Source organism: Tachyglossus aculeatus, chromosome 11 (assembly GCF_015852505.1).
Source record: "Tachyglossus aculeatus isolate mTacAcu1 chromosome 11, mTacAcu1.pri, whole genome shotgun sequence".
In the NCBI taxonomy this organism is placed as follows: Eukaryota; Metazoa; Chordata; class Mammalia; order Monotremata; family Tachyglossidae; genus Tachyglossus; species Tachyglossus aculeatus.
In genome coordinates this window covers 53,754,758-53,772,773 of record NC_052076.1, presented here as the reverse complement: position 1 = coordinate 53,772,773, position 18,016 = coordinate 53,754,758, and the positions used below count along the sequence as shown (strand labels likewise).

General features: G+C 50.4%; 1 pseudogene; it reads right to left on the bottom strand.

The window, feature by feature from the left end:
• The window catches only part of LOC119934419, a 33,917-nt pseudogene extending 21,590 nt beyond the window's left edge, over positions 1-12,327 (bottom strand).
• Positions 12,328-18,016: the final 5,689 nt, after the last annotated feature.

Here is an 18,016-nt window from a genome sequence, read left to right as displayed (position 1 = left end):
GTTGTACTGTACTCTCCCAAGCACGTAGTTCAGTGTTCTGCACACAGTAAGCACTCAAATACAACTGAATGAATGAGTGCATCTTAGAGGAGAAGCGATTTTAACAAGACTTTGAAGATATTAAGGTTGGTCGTCTGTCTGAGCATTTCATTAACTGACATGCGGCTGTGTATCTAATCCCACTGTACGTTTGTATGTGTCTGCATGTCTGTTTTAACCTAAAGAACATGATCCATGACTGTTAATCTGAAATGTATCAGTATCAGGATAGTGAGGGACTGGCAGGAGGCTGAAACTCACAATGTGCTTTGGGGGTTATCTGTGCATTTCATTTGTCCGCACACCCCCTGTTCTCATTGCAATGGGCTCAGAGTTGGGGGTACGATATGGCATGGGTGCAGCAGTGTGATATCATAAGGGGGGAATTGCTGGCTGGAAACAGATTTGACCGTATTTCCCCCTTTCACTGTCAGAACAAGGAAAAAGAAAAAACGAACCCAATGTTCTACAATCACTACCGTCCAGAAAAGGGAACTGGGGCTGGGAGAGGGACCGGGGTAGAAGAGGGGGAGGGCCAACAGAGATAATCACATCAGGAATGGGTTGCAAGTGTCATTTACTTTCCTCCCTCTAGCCCTCAGCCTCATTTCTGGGTGCCTCTTCCTATCTGGTCCTCAGGTAGTACTGTTGCGGAGAGGTGAACAGGGAGAGAGTTGATGAATAAGAGAATGTGAAACCGGGCACCTTGCCTGATCTGCCAGTCTCCCCCTGGAGCTTGGCACTCCCCTTGTCACATCTTGCCCAATTTTTGAGTCTCAGTCACTCCCCGGGCCGGTGCCCACATGACTGCTCCTGGTGCTTCTTGCTTCTGGAGGGCCAGTGTCCCGGGTTTCTCTCCTAAGCTCCCCAAGCCTGGACCGCTCTCTCCTACCACGCTGGCTTCTGCTCACGTGGTGGGGCTCTTGTCGAGGACCCAGGGCCAAAGCAGAGGAAACCACGACACAAAGGCTCAGCTCCCGCTGACAGTCTAGCACATACCCCACCATCTGCCCTTTTGGCCACAAAAAACATTCGCAGATGCCGGCAAGAGGGGGATTATGAAAGCCAACAGGATAAGATCAGGCGAAGAAAGGCTGGTAGGGAAAGAATATGAATAAATGAATGAAAGCATAAAAGGACAAATAGCCACTCAGGGTAAGAAGAATTTTCAATGCCCAGAGGCATTTAAATTTAAATTCACCCAGCCATACCCAACATGAACCTATCTGGAGTCTTTTTTCAGAGGTGTACCAAGTGCCTCCTAAACACTCACTTATTCAAAGAGCAGACATCATTCTCAATAGGAAAATGGAGAACTGCATGGTTAAATGACTTACCCAAGGTCAAAAAGACAATCCGCAGAACGGTTTGAAAAAATACATGTAATGGCTCTCACACGTTTCTTAGTGCTGCAATCATCAGCAGCCTCGGTTTTCAAGTTAAAAGGCGGTTCAGTAGCAAGTATTTTTTTTTTTTTTTTGCTGCAATTCAGCAAGAAGGGACTTGAAAACGCTAGGCTGAGCTAGTGAAGCGGAGGAATTTTTGCCAGGAGATTGTTTCCCTATGTAAACCACATGATTGACAGCTTTTGTCTGGGAATCCTGTTAAGTTGCCCTGACCCTGACCTCACTGCCTCTGGGCCATCATCTCAGGCGGTGGGGAAAGGTCTGGGGAGCATGGGGCAAGAGGAGGAGGAGGAGGAGAAGATGCTGGAGGGATTTTGGAGGGTGCAGGAATTGATGCTTTATCCCTCCCTAATGGCTGACCTGCCTTCTCAGCTCCAGAATGGCCAGCGTTCAAGTGACACTTCATTTCACTCTTGCCTCCTGTAAAAATGCAGCAAGTTGAATTTCAGTGGAAATTTGCTTTAGGTTACCATAGACTAGAACCTAATCCTAATGGGCATCTGCTAACCAGGAGAACAAGACTTTCTACCTTTTCCCCTCTTAACCAATGGAGCCTGGGCAACACACCATCCAAGTGAAAAGGGGCCAGGCTCTCTCTCTCTCTCTCTCTCTCTCTCTCTCTCTCTCTCTCTCTCTCTCAGAGATACCATCCCAAAACAACTCTACCGCATGGAACCCTGACTTATCCTACTCCCCATCATGGAGTTCTCTTGCCCACTCAGTCCATCCTTCAACATGCAACAGCGACCAGCTCAGGATCTCCTGGCACCTGCCTATTAATTACTCATCCTCACACTCATTTATACGGGCCCCATCTAGGAAAATTTCATGGGATGGGTGAGTTAGCGCTAAAGGTAGTGTTTGTGGGAGGGTAAGCACGGGAAAAGGCATGACTGAAAAGAAGGTGGGAAAAGGAATGCAATTTAAATGAGAGGAGTTACTGGAGAGGGGCTTAGCTGGCAGGATGCTGTGAGCATTCAGTAAAGGGACCCTGTTAGGTGTTACAGGTAAAGCCGAGGTGTAGAAGTCAAATTTTCCCCAAGGTCAAGGAGCAAAGCGCAAGGAAACAGCCGAGCAAAATTAGCAAAAGGTAGTAATAGCTTCTCTGCCTTGAGAGGTGCTCCCCACAACTCTCAGTTGAGGTGACATTCTTATTCACACCTGCCTATTCTAGCTCACTTCTGCAACAAATTCATTCACAGTCTGAGGAGTAATCTTAGTGGACCACAGCCCTAGGGGGGTTGGCTTATAGGGGCTCGGAAAAACAACATCTAAGCCTCTGGAGGGAACAATCTCTGCCTCTTATCATCAATCGTATTTATTGAGCGCTTACTGTGTGCAGAGCACTGTACTAAGCGCTTGGGAAGTACAAATTGGCAACATATAGAGACAGTCCCTACCCAACAGTGGGCTCACAGTCTAAAAAGCTTATCTTAAAAAGACAGTCTTATCTTATCTTTAAAAGACAGTCTAAAAGTCATCATCATCATCACCATCAATCGTATTTATTGAGCGCTTACTATGTGCAGAACACTGTACTAAGCGCTTGGGAAGTACAAATTGGCAACATATAGAGACAGTCCCTACCCAACTGTGGGCTCACAGTCTAAAAGGGGGAGACAGAGAACTAAACCAAACATGCTAACAAAAAAAAATAGACTAGATATGTACAAGTAAAATAAATAAATAAATAGAGTAATAAACATGTACAAACATATATACATATATACAGTCTTATCTGTCTTATCACCATCATCAATCGTATTTATTGAGCGCTTACTATGTGCAGAGCACTGTACTAAGCACTTGGGAAGTACAAATTGGCAACATATAGAGACAGTCCCTACCCAACAGTGGGCTCACAGTCTAAAAGGGGGGACAGAGAACTAAACCAAACATACTAACAAAATAAAATAGACTAGATATGTACAAGTAAAATAAATAAATAAATAAATAGAGTAATAAACATGTACAAACATATATACATATATACTGTCTTATCTGTCACACCCTAAGAGATAAACCCTGACAAAGGAACAATTTGATATTAATTTATCATATGGATGCAGCCAAGATGTGGACTGCTATCAGGATCTCTCACCCCATGTGTTAGGAGTTTCTGATCAAAATACCATCCATCTTGACTCTACCTCCAGGTGAGTGGGGCTGGAGAGAGAGAAAGAGCTTCAGGGAGGAGCAAGGGGAAAACCAAACTAGGTGTAGGGACTAGGGGAAAAACCAAGAGAGTCAGGCTCTTTGCTTCAAGTTGCCCAATAGCCCCCCACCCCCCCCTCTTTACCAGGTTTCTGAGCTCGGCTCACTTCAGCCAAACTGCCCACTCTGCCTCGACCTCTGTTACAAGACGCTGTTAGACTATAAAAACAGTATACTCAGTTTTCCATTAACACAGAGGTTACATTCCTGACGAACCCCAAGTTAAGGAACATTCCCGACAGCCCGACATTCCCATAGGCCCGACAGCTTCTTCCAACATCGCCTCACAAATCTACCCAGATAGATGTGTGCGGTAGAAGAAAATTCCCGAATTTCCTAACAGCATTCTATCAAACACACACAGTAAAAGCACATTATCATCATCATCAATCGTATTTATTGAGCGCTTACCGTGTGCAGAGCACTGTACTAAGCGCTTGGGAAGTACAAGTAGGCAACATATAGAGACGGTCCCTACCCAATAGTGGGCTCACAGTCTAAAAGGGGGAGACAGAGAGCAAAACCAAACATACCAAGAAAATAAAATAAATAGAATAGATATGTACAAGTAAAATAAATAAATAAATGAATAGAGAAATAAATATGTACAAACATATATACATATATACAGGTGCTGTGGAAAAACAGAAAAACAGAATCGCTCCCTCTCCATGGCTACACTCAAAAACCTGGGCACAACACTCACAGCCTGTGCTTTCTTTATGAGTTTTAACTAAAATTATGGTATTTGCTAAGCGCTTACTATTTGCCAAGCACGGGGGTACATTCAAGGTAATCAGGTTGGACACGGTCCCTGTCCCACCAGGGGCTCACAGTCTTAATCCCCATTTTACAGAAGAGGTAAATGAGGCCCAGTGAAGTGACTTGCTCAAGGTCATACAGCAGACGAGTGGCGAAGACGGGATTAGAACCCACGTCCTCTGACCCCCAAGCCTGCGATCTCGCCGCTGGGAATGTCGTGGCACTAGGCACCCTTGTCCCACAACTCGAGCCTGTTTAGAGCCAGGACATCGTGGTGTCAGAATCAATCAATCAATCGTATTTATTGAGCGATTACTGTGTGCAAAGCACTGTACTAAGCGCTTAGGAAGTACAAGTTGGCAACATATACAGACAGCCCCTACCCAACAGTGGGCTCACAGTCTAAAAGACAACTGGTGTGCCTGTGTGGTGCTGGAGGCCACGAGTACTTCCGTGTGACTTTGCCTTAATGCAGTTTGAGAGAACACATCCCCTATGTTTTAGAACTGGGCGGATTTAAAAAATGTGAAATAAGGAAAGCAAGGTGGTTTAAAGCTCTTAGGGGTCAGAGCCAGGGACGCTAAATCAATCAATCAATCGTATTTATTGAGCGCTTACTGTGTGCAGAGCACTGTACTAAGTGCTTGGGAAGTACAAGTAAATATCACCACCCTAACTAAGCTGAAGACAAACAGCATTTGGAAATCAATCAATCGTATTTATTGAGCACTTACTGTGCGCAGAGCACTGTACTAAGCGCTTGGGAAGTACATGTTGGCAACATATAGAGACAGTCCCTACCCAACAGGTAATGGTGTGTCACTCCTACTAAACATTTTCTGCAGGGGGGGGAGGGGGGTCCCTCCTATGAATCACTCATGATTTCAAAGATCCTCTTTAAACCTTACTGTATATTCAACTTTCCCTTCTCCCTAATTCCTAATTCCCTAATTCCTCATTAACATTAGCAGAGAAGCAGCGTGGCTCAGTGGAAAGAGCCCGGGCTTTGGAGCCAGAGGTCATGGGTTCAAATCCCGGCTCCGCCACTTGTCAGCTGTGGGACTTTGGGCAAGTCACTTCACCTCTCTGGGCCTCAGTTCCCTCATCTGGAAAATGGGGATGAAGACTGTGAGCCCCCCGTGGGACAACCTGATGACCTTGTAACCTCCCCAGCGCTTAGAACAGTGCTTTGCACATAGTAAGCACTTAATAAATGCCATTATTATTATTATTATTAACACTCTCGAGACCCCCCCAAACATTTTCCTTTCCCCTGAAAGTGAGAGCTCCCCCTTGCTCCTTTCCCTTTGGGAAGACCCTTCTGCTTCCCGCTCCTCCTCTCTTGGGGACCGGTGGTAGAGAAGGCTGGACTGGGAGAAGCTTGGCTTAGTGGGAAGAGCCTGGGCTTGGGAGTCGGAGGTCGTGAGTTCTAATCCCAGCTCTGCCACTTCTCTGCTTTGTGACCTTGGGCAAGTCACTTAATTTTCATTCATTCAGTCGTATTTATTGAGCGCTTACTGTGTGCAGAGCACCGTACTAAGCGCTTGGGAAGTACAAGCAGCGTGGCTCAGTGGAAAGAGCCCGGGCTTTGGAGTCAGAGGTCATGGGTTCAAATCCCGGCCCCCCCAACTGTCAGCTTTGTTACTTTAGGCAAGTCACTTCACCTCTCTGTGCCTCAGTTCCCTCATCTGTAAAATGGGAATGAAGACTGTGAGCCCCACGTGGGACAACCTGATCACCTTGTAGCCCCCCAGTGCTTAGAACAGTGCTTTGCACATAGTAAGCACTTAACAAATACCATCATTATTATTACAAGTCGGCAACATAACTTCTCTGTGCCTCAGTTCCCTCATCTGTAAAATGGGGGTGAAGACTGAGCCCCACGTGGGACAACCTGATTACCTCAATAAATACAATTGAATGAATTACCTTGGATCTACCCCAGTGCTTAGAACAGTGCTTGGGACACAGTAAGTGCTCAACAAATACCGTCATTATCATTATTATTAGGAGATGGCGAGGACAGGGGTTTTTGGTTCCCAGCTCTTGCCTCCCGGCCGAATGACCTTGGATAAGTCATTTCCCCTCAGTGTCCCTTTGTGTGAAGTAGGAAAACTCCCTGCTGGGGGTGGGAGGGTGTTCCCCGGCTCCCCTCGGCGGGTGCTACGGGCTAAGCTCAGTGGAAGGGGCCTGGGCTTTGGAGCCAGAGGTCATGGGTTCAAATCCCGGCTCTGCCAATTGTCAGTTGTGTGACTCTGGGCAAGTTGCTTCACTGTGCCTCAGTTCCCTCATCTGTAAAATGGGGATTAAGACTGTGAGCCCCCCATGGGACAACCTGATCACCTTGTAACCTCCCCAGTGCTTAGAACAGTGTGTTTTTGTGTGTGTATGTGTGTGTGTGTGAGAGAGAGAGAGAGAGAGAGAGAGAGAGAGAGAGAGAGAGAGAGAGAGAGCACTCCTAGGGCCAAGATCCACCCTTTCCTCTCCATCCAAACCGCTACTTTGCTGGTTCAATCTCTCATCCCATCCCGACTGGATTACTGCATCAGCCTCCTCTCTGATCTCCCATCGTCCTGCCTCTCCCCACTTCAGTCTATGCTTCACTCTGCTGCCTGGATTATTTATCTCTGTGCAGAAACACTCTGGACATGTTACTCCCCTCCTCAAAAATCTCCAGTGGCTGCCTGTAAACCTACGAATCAAGCAGAAACACTCTGGACATGTTACTCCCCTCCTCAAAAATCTCCAGTGGCTGCCTGTAAACCTACGAATCAAGCAGAAACTCCTCACCCTGGGCTTCAAGGCTGTCCATCACCTCACCCCCTCCTACCTCACCTCCCTTCTGTCCTTCTCCAACCCAGCCCGCACCCTCCGCTCCTCTGCCGCTAATCTCCTCACCGTTAGGCCTCGTTCTCGCCCGTCCCACCATCGACCCCCGGCCCCCGTCCTCCCCCGGGCCTGGAATGCCCTCCCTCTGCCCCTCCGCCAAGCTAGCTCTCTTCCTCCCTTCAAAGCCCTACAGGGAGCTCACCTCCTCCAGGAGGCCTTCCCACACTGAGCCCCCTTTTTCCTCTCCTCCTCCCCATCCCCGCCTCTGCCCTACCTCCTTCTCCTCCCCACAGCACCTGTACATACATTTGTACAGATTTATTACTCTACTTATTTTACTTGTACATATTTACTATTTATTTTGTTGATGTGCATATAGCTTTAGTTCTATTTGTTCTGACAATTTTGACACCTGTCTTGTTGTCTGTCTCCCCCTTCTAGACTGTGAGCCCGTTGTTGGGTAGTGACCGTCTCTATCTGCTGCTGATGTACTTCCCAAGTGCTTAGTCCAGTGCTCTGCACACAGTAGGCGCTCAATAAATACGATTGAATGAATGAATGGGGATGAAGATTGGCAGCCCCCCGTGGGACAACCTCACCACCTTGCATCCCCCCCAGAGCTTAGAGCAGTGCTTTGAAAAATAGTAAGCGCTTAATAAATGCCATCATTATTATTATTAAGGAGGCCGTGAAGCAGTGTCGTCGTGATTAGAGGGGCTCAGGCCAGGGGGGGAGCCCTCCAAACCCATCCAGGCGGGAAAGGGGGCCGGAACCCCCTCTATTCATTCATTCATTCAATCGTATTTATTGAGCGCTTACTGTGTGCACAGCACTGGACTAAGCACTTGGGAAGTCCAAGTTGGCCACATCTAGAGACGATTCCTACCCAACAGCGGGCTCACAGTCTAGAAGGGGGAGACGGACAACAAAACATATTAGCAAAATAAAGTAAATAGAATAGTAAATATGTACAAGTAAAATAGAGTAATAAATCTGTACCAACATCTATACATATATACAGGTGCTGTCGGAGGGGGAAGGAGGTAAGGCGGGGGAGAGGAAGGAGGGGGCTGAGTGTGGGAAGGCCTCCTGGAGGAGGTGAGCTCTCAGTAGGGCTTTGAAGGGAGGAAGATGTGCAGAGGGAGGGCATTCCAGGCCAGGGGGAGGACGTGGGCCGGGGGTCGATGGTGGGACGGGCGAGAACGAGGTACGGTGAGGAGATTAGCGGCAGAGGAGCAGAGGGAGCAGGCTGGGCTGGAGAAGGAGAGAAGGGAGGTGAGGTAGGAGGGGGCGAGGGGATGGACAGCCTTGAAGCCCAGGGTGAGGAGTTTCTGCCTGATGCGTAGGTTGATTGGTAGCCACTGGAGATTTTTGACTCTAGACTGTGAGCCCGTTGTTGGGGAGGGACCGTCTCTAGGTGTTGCCAACTTGTATTTCCCAAGCGCTTAGTACAGTGCTCTGCACACGGTAAGTGCTCAATAAATACAATTGAATGAATGAACCCATTGGCCGTGGGGTGGTCGGGCCAGGCCAATGGGAGCCGCCCCCTGTCCCCTTTCACTCATCCATTCTTATTTAGTAACCGCTTTTACCGTGTTGCCAACTTGTACTTCCCTGGCGCTTAGTGCAGTGCTCTGCACACAGTAAGCGCTCAATAAATACGATTGATTGATTGATTGAACGAATGTTTGGTTTTGTTCCCTGTCTCCCCCTTCTAGACTGTGAGCCCACTGTTGGGAAGGGACCGTCTCTATATATTGCCAACTTGTACTTCCCAAGTGCTTAGTACAGTGCTCTGCACACAGTAAGCGCTCAATAAATATGATTGATTGATTGACTGTAATAATAATAATAATGATGGTATTTGTTAAGTGCTTACTATGTGCAAATAAGCGCTGGGGGGGATACAAGGTGATCAGGTTGTCCCACGAGGGGGCTCACAGTCTTCATCCCCATTTTCCAGATGAGGGAACTGAGGCCCAGAGAAGTGAAGTGACTTGCCCAAAGTCACACAGCTGACAAGTGGCGGGGCCAGGATTTGAACCTCTGACTCCAAAGCCCAGGCTCTTTCCACTGAGTGTACTTCCCAATAATAATAATGATGGCATTTATTAAGTGCTTACTATGTGCAAAGCACTGTTCTAAGCGCTGGGGGGGATACAAGGTGATCAGGTTGTCCCACGGGGGCTCACAGTCTTCATCCCCATTTTACAGATGAGGGAACTGAGGCCCAGAGAAGTGAAGTGACTTGCCCAAAGTCTCACAGCTAACAAGTGGCGGAGCCGGGATTTGAACCTCTGACCTCTGACTCCAAAGCCCGGGCTCTTTCCACTGAGTGTACTTCCCAAGCGCTTAGTACAGTGCTGTGCACACAGTAACCACTCAATAAATACGATTCCACTGAGTGTACTTCCCAAGCGCTTAGTACAGTGCTGTGCACACAGTAAGCGCTCAATAAATACGATTCCACTGAGTGCTTAGTACAGTGCTGTGCACACAGTAAGAGCTCAATAAATATGATTCCACTGAGTGTACTTCCCAAGCGCTTGGTACAGTGCTGTGCACACAGTAAGTGCTCAATAAATACGATTGAATGATTGTGGGGGGGGGAAGCGGGGGAAAATCCGTGAGGGAACCAACTTGTCCTTCCCAAGCGTTTAGTACAGTGCTGTGCACACAGTAAGCGCTCAATAAATACGACTGAACGAATGAAACAGCGAGGGAGGAAACCGTGAGGGCGGCCGGGTGAGGAGGCCGCTCTCCCGCTGAGGCACTGTTGGGTAGGGACCGCCTCTACACGTTGCCAACTTGTCCTTCCCAAGCGCTTAGTACAGTGCCCTGCACGCAGTAAGCGCTCAATAAACACGATTCCACTGAGAGCTTAGTACAGTGCTGTGCACACAGTAAGCGCTCAATAAATACGATTCCACCGAGTGTACTTCCCAAGCGCTTGGTACAGTGCTGTGCACACAGTAAGCACTCAATAAATACGACTGAATGAAGGGGGGGAGGGGGAAGCGGGGGAAAATCCGTGAGGGAACCAACTTGTACTTTCCAAGCGTTTAGTACAGTGCTCTGCACACAGTAAGCGCTCAATCAATCAATCGTATTTATTGAGCGCTTACTGTGTGCAGAGCACTGTACTAAGCCCTTGGGAAGTCCAAGTTGGCAACATATAGAGACAGTCCCTACCCAACAGTGGGCTCACAGTCTAAAAGGGGGAGACAGAGAACAAAACCAAACATACTAACAAAATAAAATAAATAGAATAGATATGTACAGGTAAAATAAATAGAGTAATAAATATGTACAAACATATATATATATGCATACATACATATCGCTCAATAAATACGATTCCACCGAGTGTACTTCCCAAGCGCTTGGTACAGTGCTGTGCACACAGTAAGCGCTCAATAAATACGATTGAATGAATGGGGAGGGGGGGGAGCGGGGGAAAAATCCGTGAGGGGACCAACTTGTACTTTCTAAGCGTTTAGTACAGTGCTGTGCACACAGTAAGCGCTCAATAAATACGACTGAACGAATGAAACGGCGAGGGAGGAAACCGTGAGGGCGGACGGGCGAGGAGGCCGCTGAGGCACTGTTGGGTAGGGACCGCCTCTACACGTTGCCAACTTGTCCTTCCCAAGCGCTTAGTACAGTGCTGTGCACGCTGTAAGCGCTCAATAAATACGATTCCACTGAGTGCTTAGTACAGTGCTGTGCACACAGTAAGCGCTCAATAAATACGATTGAATGAATGGGGGGGGGAAGCGGGGGAAAAATCTGTGAGGGAACCAACTTGTCCTTCCTAAGCGCTTAGTACAGTGCCCTGCACACAGTAAGCGCTCAATAAATACGATTCCACTGAGAGCTTAGTACAGTGCTGTGCACACAGTAAGCGCTCAATAAATACGATTGAATGAATGGGGGGGGGGGGAGCGGGGGAAAAATCCGTGAGGGAACCAACTTGTCCTTCCCAAGCGCTTAGTACAGTGCCCTGCACACAGTAAGCGCTCAATAAATACGATTCCACTGAGAGCTTAGTACAGTGCTGTGCACACAGTAAGCGCTCAATAAATACGACTGAATGAACGGGGGGAGGGGGAAGCGGGGGGAAAATCCGTGAGGGAACCAACTTGTCCTTCCCAAGCGCTTAGTACAGTGCTGTGCACGCAGTAAGCGCTCAATAAATACGATTCCACCGAGAGGAAACCGTGAGGGCGGCCGGGCGAGAAGCCCCCTTTTAGACTGTGAGCCCACTGCTGGGTAGGGACTGTCTCTCTATGTTGCCAATTTGTACTTCCCAAGCGCTTAGTCCAGTGCTCTGCACATAGTAAGCGCTCAATAAATACGATTGATTGATTGATGGGTAGGGACCGTCTGTATACGTTGCCAACCTGTCCTTCCCAAGCGCTCAGTACAGTGCTGTGCACGCAGTAAGCGCTCAGTACATAGGACTGAATGAATGAATGAAGGAGAGGGAGGCCCCTCGCGCGCCCCCCAACGGTTCACCGCGGAAGGCCCGCGCGAGCGCCCCCCGGCGGGGAAAGCGGGGGGCGCCTTTGCCGGCCCGGCGCGCGCGCGCGCCCCCTCCCGGGGGGCTGGAGAAACGAGGGGGGCGCGGGCCGGCGCGCGCGCGCGCCCCCTCCCGGGGGTTTGGAGGAACGAGGGGGGTGCGGCCCGGACGGGGCCAACGCTGCACGGGCTGGCTCCCGCACGGCTAGGCGCGGCACTGGGCGCCTCTCGGGGTCCCCAGGCCCGGCGCGGGCACTTACATCTCCGACAGGCTTCCTCGGTGCCGAACAGAGTCATGCCAGCCCGCGGGGGGCCCGGGGGCCAGCGCGGGCCGAGGCCCAGGCCGCCTCCCGCCCCCGCCGCCCCGGCAGACGCGGGTCCGGCGGCCCCGGCGGGCGGGCGGTGCGCGTGCGCGGCGCGGGCGCGGGCGCGGGGGTCCGGCGGCCTGCGGCTCGGCCCCGCCGAAGCCCCCGCCGCGGGGCTGCGCGCCGGGCCACTGGAACGTACCATCTCCCCGGTGGGCGCGGGGGAGGGCGGCGGGGCAGGGCGGAGACATGAGGCGGCGGCGGAGGGGGCGCGGAGACGGGCGCGGCGCGCGGTAACGCGCGGCGGACGGTGACGTCAGAGCGGGGGCGCGCGCGCGGCCGAGAGCTTTGCGCCCCCTGCAGGTGGCGGCGCGCGGGACCGCTAAGGGGCCGGTGACGTCAGAGCGCGGCACAGGCGCGCGGCCGGCGACATTGCGCCCCCTGCAGGTGGCGGCGGGGGGACCTCTAAGGGGCCGGTGACGTCAGATGGGGGGGCGGTGCGCGGGACCGCCAAGGGGCCGGTGACGTCAGAGCGGGGCCGGGGTCTTTGCGCCCCTTGAAGGTCGCGGCGCGCGGGACCGCTAAGGGGCCGGTGACGTCAGAACGGGGCACGCGCGGGCGGCCGGGGACTTTGCGCCCCCCGCAGATGGCGGCGCGCGGGGACCAGTAAGGGGCCAGTGACGTCAGCGTGGGGCCGGGGACTTTGCGCCCCCTGCAGGTGGCGGCGCGGGGGACCAATAAGGGGCCGGTGACGTCAGAGCGGGGCACGCGCGCGCGGCCGGGGACTTTGCGCCCCCTGCAGGTCGCGAAGTGCGGGACCGCTAAGGGGCCGGTGACGTCAGCGCGGGGCCGGGGACTTTGCGCCCCCTGCAGGTTGCAGCGCGTGGGACCGCTAAGGGGCCGGTGACGTCAGGGCGGGGGCACGCGCGCGCGGCCGGGGACTTTGCGCCCCCTGCAGGTCGCGGCGCGCGGGACCGCTCTGGGGCCGGTGACGTCAGAGCGGGGCACGCGCGCGCGGCCCGGGGCCTTTGCGCCCCCTGCAGGTCACGGCGCGCGCCCCCGTCAGCCCGGCGCGCCCGAGTCTGCTCACTATGTGCAGAGCGCTGTTGTCAGCTGTGTGACTTGGAGCAAGTCACTTCAATCAATCAATCAATTAATCAATCGTATTTATTGAGCGCTTACTGTGTGCAGAGCACTGGACTAAGCGCTTGGGAAGTACAAGTTGGCAACATAGAGAGACGGTCCCTACCCAACAGCGGGCTCACAGTCTAAAAGGGGGAGACAGAGAACCAAACCAAACATAGTAACAAAATAAAATAAATAGAATAGATATGTACAAGTAAAATAAATAAATAAATCAATAGAGTAATAAATATGTACAAACATATATGCATATATACAGGTGCTGTGGGGAAGGGAAGGAGGTAAGATGGGAGGGATGGAGAGGGAGACGAGGGGTAGAGGAAGGAAGGGGCTGAGTGTGGGAAGGCCTCCTGGAGGAGGTGAGCTCTCAGCAGGGCCTTGAAGGGAGGAAGAGAGCGAGCTTGGCGGAGGGGCAGAGGGAGGCCATTCCGGGCCCGGGGGATGACGTGGGCCGGGGGTCGATGGTGGGACAGGCGAGAGCGAGGTACGGTGAGGAGATGTGCAGAGCACTGTTGTCAGCTGTGTGACTTTGAGCAAGTCACTTCAATCAATCAATCGTATTTATTGAGCGCTTACTGTGTGCAGAACACTGGACTAAGCGCTTGGGAAGTACAAGTTGGCAACATAGAGAGACGGTCCCTACTCAACAGTGGGCTCACAGTCTAAAAGGGGGAGACAGAGAACAAAACCAAACATACTAACAAAAAAAATAAATAGAATAGATAGATATGTACAAGTAAAATAAGTAAATAAATCGAGTAATAAATATGTACAAACATATATCCATATATACAGGTGCTGTGGGGAAGGGAAGGAGGTAAGATGGGGGGGATGGAGAGGGGGAGTGGAAGGAAGGGGCTCAGTCCGGGAAGGCCTCCTGGAGGAGGTGAGCTCTCAGTAGGGCCTTGAAGGGAGGAAGAGAGCTAGCTTGGCGGATGGGCAGAGGGAGGGCATTCCAGGCCCGGGGGAGGACGTGGGCCGGGGGGTCGACGGCGGGACGGGCGAGAACAAGGCCCGGTGAGGAGATTAGCGGCGGAGGAGCGGAGGGTGCCGGCTGGGCTGGAGAAGGAGAACCTCTGGGCCTCAGTTCCCTCATCTGTCAAATGGGGATGAAGACTGGGAGCCCCAACGTGGGACAACCTGATCAGCTTGTATCTCCCCCCAGCGCTTAGGCAAGCAGCAGGGCTCAGTGGAAAGAGCCCTTGCTTGGGAGTCAGAGGTCATGGGTTCTAATCCCTGCTCTTCCGCTTGTCTGCTGTGTGACTTTAGGCCACTCACTTCCCTTCTCTGGGCCTCAGTTCCCTCATCTGTGAAATGAGGGTGAAGACTGTGAGCCCCACGTGGGACAACCTGATCACCTTGTATCCCCGCTGGCGCTTAGAACGGTGCTTCACACATAGTAAGGGCTTAACAAATCCCATCATCATCAACAGTGCTTGGCACATAGTAAGCGCTTAACAAATACCATCGTTATTAATAGCAATGACAGGATGGCAGCGCGGCTCTGGGGCAAGAGTCTGGGCTTGGGAGTCAAAGGACAGGAGTTCTAATGCTGCCTCCGCCCTTTGTCCGCCCTGTGACCTGGGGCAAGCCACTTCATTCACTTAATCGTATTTATTGAGCAATTACTGTGTGCAGAACACTGTACTAAACACTTGGAAAGTACGGTACAGCAATAAAGAGAGACAATCCCCGCTCACAACGGGCTTACCGTCTTAACTTCTCTGGGCCTCAGCTACCTCATCTGTAAAATGGGGATTAAGACGGTGAGCCCCACGTGGGACAACCTCATTCCCCTGTATCTACCCCACCACTTAGAGCAGTGCCTGGCACATAGTAAGCACTTCCCAAGCGCTTAGTACAGTGCTCTGCACACAGTAAGTGTTCAATAAATATGATTGAATGAGTGATCTTCTAGACTGTGAACCTGCTGTTGGGTAGGGACCATCTCCATATATTGCCAACTTGTACATCCCAAGCACTTAGTACAGTGCTCTGCACACAGCACTCAATAAATACAATTGAATGAATGAATGAACAAATACCATCATTATCATTATTACTGCTATGTGCCAGGTGCTGTACTAAGCACTGGGGTGGAGACAAGCAAATTGGGTCACATACAGTCCCTGTCCCACTTGGGGTTCACAGTCTCAATCCCCATTTTACAGATGAGGTAACTGAGGCACAGAGAAATGAAGTGACTTGCCCAAGGTCACACAGCAGAGCCAGCATTAGAACCCTCGACCTTCCGACTCCCAGCCCGTGCTCTAGCCTGTACTAAGCGCTTAAGGGAATACGAGACAACAGAAATTAGCAGGCACATTCCCTAGCTCTGTTTGGACCGGGATTGTGTCCCACCTGATTATCCTGTATCCACCCCCAAGGCTTAATAATAATAATAATAATAATAATAATAATAATAATTGGCATTTGTTAAGCGCTTACTATGTGCGAAGCACTGTTCTAAGCGCTGGGGAGGGTACAGGGTGATCAGGTTGTCCCACGTGGGGCTCACAGTCTTAATCCTCATTTTACAGATGAGGTCACTGAGGCCCAGAGAAGTTAAGTGACTTGCCCAAGATCACAGCTGACATGTGGCGGAGTCGGGATTTGAACCCATGACCTCTGACTCCAAAGCCCGGGTTCTTTCCACTGAGCCACGCTGCTTAGAAGAGGGCCTGGAACGTGGTTAGCGGCATGGCCTAATGGATAGAGCACGGGCCTGGGACTGTGTCCAACCCGATTCGCTTGTCTCCACCCCAACGCTTCGTACAGTGGCTGGCACCAAGTGAGCACGTAACAACTGCCATCATTATTATTATTAATAAATACCATTAAAAAAAAACCATTTACTTCAGAGAAAACATTTTGGGAGGAAAAGGTTTCCTTGGCTTGGAGTGGAAAGCCCCTTTGCCTGTCTTAATGGGGGCCTCAGTGGGAAAGGAACTGGCCTGGGGCCTGGGTTTGGGCGGCTTGAGATGCCAGGTCAGGGAGAAGAAGTGGGTAAAGGACACTTTCTTGATTCCCAAAAAAGCTGATTGCACCAGAGGATGTAGCTCTATAACCTTCCAGACTGCAAGCCCACTGTTGGGTGGGAACCGTCTCTATAGGTTGCCAACTTGGACTTCTCCAGCGCTCTGCACACAGTAAGCGCTCAATAAATACAATTGAATTGAACTAAGGCAGATCCCACGACCCCAGCCCGCCGGAGGAGTTGCCCTGGAGAAGTAGAGACTGTGAGCCCACTGTTTTTAGACTGTGAGCCCACTGGTGGGTAGGGACTGTCTCTGTATGTTGCCAATTTGTACTTCCCAAGCGCTTAGTCCAGCGCTCTGCACACAGTAAGCGCTCAGTAAATACGATTGATGATGAAGTAGAGAAGCAGCGTGGCTCGGTGGAAAGAGCCCAGGCTTTGGAGTCAGAGGTCATGGGTTCAGATCCCGGCTCCACCAACTGTCAGCTGTGTGACTTTAGGCAAGTCACTTCACTTCTCTGGGCCTCAGTTCCCTCCTCTGTAAAATGGGGATGAAGACCGTGAGCCCCCCGTGGGACAACCTGATCACCTTGTAACCTCCCCAGCGCTTAGAACAGGGCTTTGCACATAGTAAGTGCTTAATAAATGCCATCATCATTATGATTATTACCTGTCTCATGGCCTTTCTGATACAATTCTTACCTTGTACAATAACATACCTTGTATTGATATACTATGTATCCCCATGTGACTGTATCTCCTGTTGAATGTCTTTTGATGCGTACCTGCAGCCTCTCTATTAGGCATGTGTGTCTGCGAAGGCATTTGTGTTTCTGCAGTCTTGTGTGTTAGAGAGCACGAGTATACTGACTCTGTTGTACTCTCCCAAGTGCTTAGTACAGTGCTCTGCACATGGTAAGCACTCAATGAATACCATTGATGATGATGATGTTATAAGCTCGTTGTGGGCAGGGAATATTTCTGTTTGTTGTTGTGCTCTCCCAAGTGCTTAGTACAGTGCTCTAAACACAGTAAGCATTCAGTAAATACCACTGATGATGATGATGATGCTCTAAGCTCGTTACCTGTATATATGTATATATGTTTGTACGTATTTATTAGTCTATTTATTTTACTTGTACATATCTATTCTATTTATTTTATTTTGTTAATATGTTTTGTTTTGATCTCTGTCTCCCCCTCCTAGACTGTGAGCCCACTGTTGGGTAGGGACCGTCTCTATATGTTGCCAACTTGTACTTCCCAAGTGCTTAGTACAGTGCTCTGAGCACAGTAAGCATTCAGTAAATACCACTGATGATGATGATGATGCTCTAAGCTCGTTACCTATATATATGTATATATGTTTGTACGTATTTATTACTCTATTTTACTTGTACATATCTATTCTATTTATTTTATTTTGTTAACATGTTTTGTTTTGTTCTCTGTCTCTCCCTCCTAGACTGTGAGCCCACTGTTGGGTAGGGACCGCCTCTAGATGTTGCCAACTTGTACTTCCCAAGCGCTTAGTACAGTGCTCTGCACACAGTAAGCACTCAATAAGTATGATTGAATGAATGAATGAATGAACGTGGGAAGGGAATGTTTCTGTTTATTGTTGTATCATACTCTCCCAAGCACTCTGCACACAGTAAGCGCTCAGTAAAAATGATTAAACTGAATGAATGAATGGCATCTCTGGGCATGGGGTACATTTTTGCGTTCTTACAGTCTTGTATGTGAGAGAGCACATGTATGTCTCTGGGCGCCTGAGTCTGGATGTATTTTTGTGTTCAGGTACTGGAAGAAAATATCAG